Below are 8,498 nucleotides of genomic sequence, written 5' to 3' on the forward strand. Positions count from 1 at the left end.
GATGATATTAGCTGTGAGTCTTTCATATATGGACTTTATGACGGTGAGGTATGGTGCATCTATCATTACTTTTTTGAAGGTTTTTATCAAGAATAGATGCTGTACTTTGTCAAATGCTTTTTCTGCATCTATTGCCAGGATCATCTTCCACTGTTTTGTTGTTGCTCTTTTTGTTGTTGTTTCTGTACCAGTTATTTCTGCTCTAATCTTTATTATTTCCCTTCTTCTGTTTGCTTTAGGCTTAATTTGCTATTCCTTTTCTAGTTCCTTTAGGCATAGAGTTAGGTTGTATACTTGAGACTTTTGTTGCTTCTTGATGTAGGCCTGTATTGCAAAACACTTCTCTCTTAGGACTGCCTTTGCTGCATCCCAAAGGTTTTGGACTACTGTGTTTTCATTTTCATTTGCTTCTATGTACTTTTTTTATTTGTCTTTAATTCCTGGTTAACCCATTCATTCTTTAGTAGGATATTCTTTTTTTTTAATTTTTTAAATATTTATTTTTGAGATAAAGCATGAGCAGGGGAGGGGCAAGAGAGAGGGAAACACAGAACCTAAAGCAGGCCTCAGGCTCTGAGCTGTCAGCACAGAGCCTGATGTGGGACTCAAGCTCATGGACTGCAAGATCATGACCTGAGCCTAAGTCAGATGCTTAACCAACTGAGCCACCCAGACGCCCCAAGTAGAATATTCTTTAACCTCCATGTATTTGTGGTCTTTCTAAAATTTTTCTTGTGGTTGCCTTCATGTTTCATAGCATTGTGGTCTGAAAATATGCATGGTATGATTTCAGTCTTTTTGTATTTGTTGAGGACTGATTTGTGACCAAGTATGTGTTCTATTCTGGAAAATGTTTCATGTGCACTTGAAAAGAATGTGTACTCTGCTGCTTTAGGATGAAATCTCCTGAAAATGTCTGTTAAGTCCATCCAGTGAAGTGTGTCATTCAAAACTATTGTTTCCTTTTTTTAAAAAAAATTATTTATTGTTTAATTTACATCCAAAGAGCATATGGTGCAACAATGATTTCAGGAGTAGATTCCTTAATGCTCCTTACCCGTTTAGACCAGCCCCCCTCTGATAACCACTTTAGCAACCCTCTGTTTGTTCTCTATATTTCAGTCTTTTATGCTTTGTTCTCCTCCCTGGTTTTATATTATTTTTGTTTCCCTTCCCTTACGTTCGTCTGTTTTCTATCTTAAAGTCCTCATATGAGTGAAGTCATATGATATTTGTCTTTCTCTGACTACTTTTGCTTAGCATAATACACTCCAGTTCCATCCATGTAGTTGCAAATGGCAAGATTTCATTCTTTTTGATTGCCAAGTAATAATCCACTTTGTATATATACCACATCTTCTTTATCCACTCATCTGTCGATGGGCATTTGAGTTCTTTTCATGCTTTGGCTATTGTTGATAGCGCTGCTATAAACACTGGGGTGCATGTGACCCTTTGAAACAGCACACCTGTATCCTTTGGATAGATACCTAGTAGTGCAATTGCTGGGTTGTAGGGTAGTTCTATTTTTAATTTTCAAAACCATTGTTTCCTTGTTGATTTTCTGCTTAAATAATCTGCCGTCCATTGTTGTACGTGGGGTGTTAAAGTCCCCTACTATTATTGTATTATTATCAATGAGTTTCTTTATGTTTGTTATTAATTGATTTATATATTGGGTATTTACAAGTTGGGGGCATAAATATTTACAATTGTTAGATCTTCTGGATGGATAGATCCCTTGATTATGATATAATACCCTTCTTCATCTCTTGTTACAGTCCTTATTTTAAAATCTAGTTTGCCTGATATAAGTATGGCTACTTCAGCTTTCTTTGATGTCCATTAGCATGATAGATGGTTCTCCATCCCCCCACCTTCCATCTGCAGGTGTCTTTAGATCTAAAATGAGTCTCTTGTAGGCAGCATATAGATTTATCTCGTTTTTTTTTTAATCCATTCTGATAACCTGTGTCTTTTTTTAATGTTTATTTATTTATTTTGAGAGAGAGAGAGTGTGTGAGCTGGAGAGGGGCAGAGGGAGAGGGAGAGAGAGAATCCCAAGCAGACTCCACATTGTCACTGCAGAGTCCGATGTGGAGCTTGATCTCATGAACCATGAGCTCATGACCTGAGCTGTCAAGAATTAGTAGATTAAGCAACTAAGCCACCCACGCACCCCTGACACCCTATGTCTTTTGGTTGGAGCATTTAGTCCATTTACATTTAGAGTGATTATTAAAAGGTACAAATTTAATGCCATTGTGTTACCTGTAGAGCTGGTGTTTTGGTGATGTTCTATGTTCCTTTCTAGTCTTTGTTGCTTTTGGTCTCCCCCCACCTCACTCAAAGAGTATCCCTTAATATTTCCTTCAGGTCTGGTTTAGTGGTCACAATCTCAAGTTTTTGGTTTGTCTGGGAAACTCTATCTCTCCTTCTATTCTGAATGACAGCCTTGCCAGATAAAGTATTCTTGACTGCATATTTTTCCCATTTGGCACATCGAGTGTTTCCTGCCATTCCCTCCTGGCCTGACAAGTTTCTGTGGACAGATCTGCAAACATGATCTGTCTTCCCCTGTAGGTTAAAGAACTTTTTTTCCCTTGCTGCTTTCAGGATTCTTTATTTGTGTATTTTGTGAATTTGACTATGATATGCCTGGTGATGGCTGGCTTTTGTTGAATTTAATGGGAGTTCTCTGTGCTTCTTGGATTTCGATGTCTGTGTCCTTCCCCAGATTAGGGAAGTTTTCAGCTGTTATTTGCTCAAACAAATCTTCTGCCCCCTTTTTCCTCTCTTCAACTTCTGGGACTCCTATATTATTATGTTTTAGTAAGTCGCTAAGTTCCCTAAGTCTACCTTCATGGTAAACATATGAAAAACTTCATGAATTTTCATGTCATCCTTCTGCAGAGGCCATACTAATCTTCTCTGTATCGTTCCAATTTTAGTATATGTGCTGCCAAAGCAAGCACACATTTTTTATTTGTAAATCTGAGCTGTAACATGCCTATATGCAGGACTAAGCTGAAGTTTTTAATCTATAGGTCTTAGCAGCAAGGGAAATAGAAGCAACAAAGAGTCAGACATGCTAAATTTTCTCCTGTTATAATTTTCCATTGTCAATCTTTATTCCATTTCTATGGAACAGGGGCAGAGGTGGTCTTCTGTAACTGCTTCAAGCCAAAATAGGGCACAGAAGGGCTTTGGAATGGAAGGATTTAACATGGTACAGGTTGTAACTCCCTTATTCTAAGGGATGGGGTATCACAGATCTTTCCTTATCTGAGAACTTGGATATTTTTCTGCATAGTTTGGCACTATATGACATTATTAGTTTTATCCCCAAGTATACTCCCAGAAATATTAACAGTAGAGTCAAATCCAGTTTTTCATTCCCTCTAAAACTGATCTGATATTGATGGGTATCCAATAGATCAGTAAACCAGTCCCAGCCACCTTGGAAAAGGGGGGGGGGGTATGGTGGTCAATGGTTTCTTGTAGCCAAGTGGCTTCCTGCTTGATTTTATATGGATTCTTATTTCCCAGGAGGAGTTAATATGGGTGAAGGCAAGTGGTATTAGCCATCGTATAGATTCTGCCTTTTTCAGCAAGCAATCAGTAATTAACAAGAGGCATTTCAATGGAAATAAAAGAAACACAGGTTAATTGTTGGAGCAAACTATAGGCCCAGTGTCTGAGTCCAAGTGCTAGAGAGAAGATTTTTAGGTGTCAGGCTTGAAACATCCTCAGAAAGAGTGGGAGCACACAGCAGCAATCTGATGGATTTTTCTGTTTTGTAGTTCAAATGTCTCTGGTGCTCCTTTTGAGTGGCTCATAGAGAACAGGCATGAACATTGTCTATACATGAGCTATTGTGGCAATTTTTCTGAAGTTTATCTCAAGTTGTCCAACTTCAGTTTGCAGGACTTCAGGAAAAAGAAAGTTTTAGTTCTTAATGATTTTAAGATAAGAGAACAGGAGAAGATTGTAATCTTTAGTTTGGAGAGTCATGGTCAGATATTTGAGGAAACGAGAAGAATTCAGTGTCAGTCCAGTTTTATAGGCAAACAACAAACATTCAAAGATAATTAACCAGATGTAGAACCTAACATGCACAAAAATGTGTTATTGAAATACAACCTTTCTCTTTAAACTCATTTTCTTTCCTGTCAAAGATAGCCAAATTAAGGGTAATTTGCTCATAAGGGGCGAAGCATCTGACTTCAGCTCAGGTCATGATCTCACGGTTTGTGGGTTCAAGCCCCACCTCTGGTTCTGCACTGACAGCCTGGAGCCTGCTTTGGATTTTGTGTCTCCTTCTCAATGCCCCTCCCCCACTCACACTCTGTCTCTCTCACTCAAAAATAAATAAACGTTTTTAAAAAAATTTTTAAAGACTAATTTGTTTGTGAAATAAGTCTAGTTTTTACAAACTTGGCCAAATTATTTGCATATGCACAGTAAGAATAGTGATTGACCATATAGGTTTTTTTTTTTTTTCATTTGCTTTGCTAGACCTTTTTATAAAGAATTTCAAATGGAGACTCTAACAGCTTTTTAAGGCCAGACACCAAGCCAAATAACTCGCCATTAGATTCATCTGCAATATCTGTAGATTGGGTGAATTCCTCTCTTCTCAAGGTCCCCAAAATATCCTGAGGTTCCTGCACGTGCCAGGAAGTGACATCTTCTACTCACCTGGTAAGTCTGCTGGGAACTCTGTAAGCAAGGTATCAGGCCAACATTTCCAAGAGCTCTATTGGTTCCTTAAAATCGACCTGAGCTCCTTAAAGTCATATGGTCATATCTGAGTCTATGCATGCATCTCTCAAATATGACATTTCAGTCAAAGCCTTAGTAATATAGCCAATGTTTCCAATGATGTCGTGTTATAAGAACATATTTTTATTGAACTAATCCAAATAATTATAATTCCATAAGAGAAAGAAGAATATTCATTGAGAGTTTTTTAATTCTGGAGGGTTCAGTTATGGAGAAAAGGTAAATGCTTATATTTTTTTCATAAAGGAATATTTTATCAAATTTTGTAAGTCATAGATGTCTTAAGAGAAAAAGTTTCCCTGAATCTGGAAACGCAAACAGTAGAGAACCAGCAATGTTTGTTGTTTTCATACAATATACATTGTTTTCAGCAATGTTTTCATACATTTCCTAACAGACCCAAATATCTTTAGCTTTTCTGTAATGAGACAACACAGACAAACCTTGTGGTTTAGTCATTAATGTTTCAGTATTTTATCTTATTTACAAGAGACTTAGAAATCCAATGAATTCAACCCAATTTATCATTTAACGTAGCAAAAACCCCAAAGTTTTGGGTTACCAAAGATTTTGGAAGTTATTTAAAAGTGTATCCGTAAACTTTTTTACCTAACCTACTGGCTCTTAACAATTACCCATGAAAACTTTATGAGACAGACAAAAATCAACCATCATTTTCAGTCACTTTTTGTTGGCAAATTGCAACTGAGATAACACAAGCTTATTTGACTTGAGTAAACCTTGGTAAAATAAAGGTTTTACATTCATGAGGATAACTCAAAAGACACGTTTATTTTCATTAAGCCAACAACCTTGAAGCAGCTTTAATACCAAATATGTTGCACCTGTGTCCACTCACAAGTCAATCCACTGGTTCCCCACAGTCAGTGTTACCTGGGGCTTCCGCGGGGCGCTTTGGTCCAGGGGAGCACGTGGGCCTCTTCATGCTGATGGAGGAGGTCCTCCAGTTTGAACCTCATAGGGAGGTGGCCCAGCGGCTTGGGGTGCTTTTTGCTCCTTGATAGTGAGGGTGGGAGGAGCGGGAGCCTGTGACGTGGAGACACTGATGATGGAATGGGGCGGGGCTGTGTGAGCACCCAGGTGCCGGTGTAGGAGGAGGGGGAGGAGGAAGCATCAGGTGTGCTGCTGGCAAGGCCGGAGGCAGATTGAAACTTTGGGACTAACGACATCTTTTTTTTTTTTTTTTTTTTTTTTCTTTAATAATTTCCATCTCCTGGGGCTCCTGGGTGGCTTAGGTCATGATCTCACAGTTCGTGGTTTGAGCCCTGCACCAGGCTCTGTGCTGACAGCTCGGAGCCTGGAGGCTGCTTCAGATTCTGTGTCTCCCTCTCTCTCTGCCCCTCCCCCGCTTGCGCCCCTGTCTCTGTCTCTCAAGAATGAATAAACTTAAAAAAAATTAAAAAAAGAAATAGGGGCGCCTGGGTTGCTCAGTCGGTTAAGCTTCTAATTTCAGCTCAGGTCATGATCTAGTGGTTCAGGAGTTCCAGCCCAGCGTCCGGCTCCGTGCTGACGCTCAGAGCCTGGAGCCTGCCTCGGATTCTGTGTCTCCCTCTCTCTCTCCCTCTCCCCGCCCCTCCCCCACTCGTGCTCTGTCTCTCTCTCAAAAATAAATAAAAACATTAAAAGAAAATAATTTCCATCTCCTGTCTTTTCCTCCTAGAGAACAGGCTTTTTCTCTGGTTGACTTTCAGCCTTCTGGAAGAGCCAAGAGGAGCAGGCAGTGGACTGGGCATTGGTTCTGGGGCTTGTGCCTGGAGGTGGGGCTGGATTTAGGATTTCTAGTGTCTGCCTGTCTTCCTCCTCCTCTTCCTCATTATCCTGACTATTCGGAAGGGACAGTATTGAGGTGTCTAAAATTTTTGTTCATCTTTATCTCCTTGGACCACCAGTTAGGTCCCTTCCTGTGATGCATCTTTATTATGGAGTCACATAAAAGTCTAAATGTAGGGAGTTTTATCCCAGATCGTGTGAAAACATCATTGAAAAATATTTGGGTTAGTTTTTATCTTTTTGAGTTTTAGAACGCCCACTTTTGACATGCGCTCGCCTTTAAATCAATTAAATAGAGCTCCGTTACAAGTTCATTTTAGCTACATACTACCCGGAGGTAAAGAAAATATCTCACATTTATAACCACATGGGCACAAACAAGATGCAGACAAAATTTAGCCTTTGTTTCACTAATATTTGTGTAGAGGACATTAAAGACCCAATTGCCAAATAGCCCCCTTTTATTAAAACAAAACTAATAATGAGACAGCGTCATAATTTATGGAGCCCTTAATTATTTTTCATTTCTAGTTAGAACACGGCCATTTTTGTGCAAAGATACCAAAAGCCGCAGGAACAAACACTAACAAACAAACCCCGAGAATCTCTATAACTGGAGACTCCTCCCCATAAGCTGGGGGCTTCACTGACTTGACCAAGTAACTCCCTAGTTTCTGGGTACTTGGTCTTATAGCCGGGTTTCTCTGTGCATGCAAGAAAACTAATTCAGACATGTCGAAAGAACATTATTTGGGTCAGCTGAGACCCAGGTTATCCTTAAATTTTCCCATCGAAGTAACCACTTCAAGTATAGGTTCCATATGCATTGTACATATAGCCTGCTGCAGTTTTCCATGGGTGGATGCTGGTTTTCTGGGAGCCGTTCCAACCTTGGAAGCACGGTTCCCCATTTCTTTCAGTCTCAGCTTTTAGAATAAGGCTTGAATAAGATCCAAGGATATCAAGTGTGGTGAGTCAAGAGGGTGCTACTTATGACAATCACTTCCAAATGGTCGTTATAGACTTTCTTATTTGTCTCGGTTTCTCTCAGTGAGGTCTAAGACCATCAAGGGGGCTCAGAGCACTGACAGATCAATCCTTATGGGTGCATCCCTGAACTAGCCAATCATTAAGTATCTTATGAGATGGGAAATTCCTGTGGGACCACATCTCCAGGAATATCCTCAGACACTTCCACTAGGCTTTCAGTCACCTGAAAGCACCATTTGGCAGGAAGGAGCAAGTGTCCCTGCTCTTTGGAGCTCAGTGATTCAGTCTGTCATATTTCTAGACAGTAAATTTACTCAAACCTTACATTAATAACATCAGTATAATGCCACATTGTAACAACCAACACACCAACTCCAACCCCTCCAAGCTATTTCCACCTACAGAACATTCCTGGTAACCCTCAAGAGTATGAATAAAAGTCAGGACCATCAACTCAAATTGAGGAGGTCCAGATAGCAGGAGAACTCACCTCATATACCTGTGAGGTACTGAGATGTCGAAGGATACAGAATTTTCACAAAGAAGAGAGTGCTCTAATTTTTAATCTTGCCCAACTACAGTGGAAAACTAAGAAGTAAATAAGTTAGGATTTATAAAGTTAGTAATTTCAATTCTTAACATGTGAGAACACATAAAAACACATCAAATGGAACACAAGAATATATTGTATCCATGACTAGGAACAGAATTTATGGCCAAAAAGCAGAAAATAGGAAGTACAAGAACAGGAATCGTATTTTAAGGTTATAGAAGCATTGAAGACGGAGAAAATCATGGAAGTGGTACTAAAAATAAAGGGGTGGAGGGAAAAAGGTAAGTAAGTACTTTGGGGTGTTTGGAAATGTGCTTACAGAGAACCTGAAGTTCAGAGGTCACAACCCAAAGTTCAGAGGTCAAGGAACAGCATTTTG

At 39.5% G+C, this 8,498-nt stretch overlaps 1 non-coding gene across 1 annotated transcript; it reads right to left on the minus strand.

The window, feature by feature from the left end:
- Positions 1–2,868: 2,868 nt before the first annotated feature.
- LOC131508158 (U6 spliceosomal RNA) lies at positions 2,869–2,975 on the minus strand. The gene has a single exon (XR_009259869.1). It is a non-coding gene; the product is annotated as a U6 spliceosomal RNA (small nuclear RNA).
- Between the last annotated feature and the right edge of the window lie 5,523 nt (positions 2,976–8,498).

The sequence above is a fragment of the Neofelis nebulosa genome, chromosome 3 (genome assembly GCF_028018385.1).
Source record: "Neofelis nebulosa isolate mNeoNeb1 chromosome 3, mNeoNeb1.pri, whole genome shotgun sequence".
NCBI classification, from domain to species: Eukaryota; Metazoa; Chordata; class Mammalia; order Carnivora; family Felidae; genus Neofelis; species Neofelis nebulosa.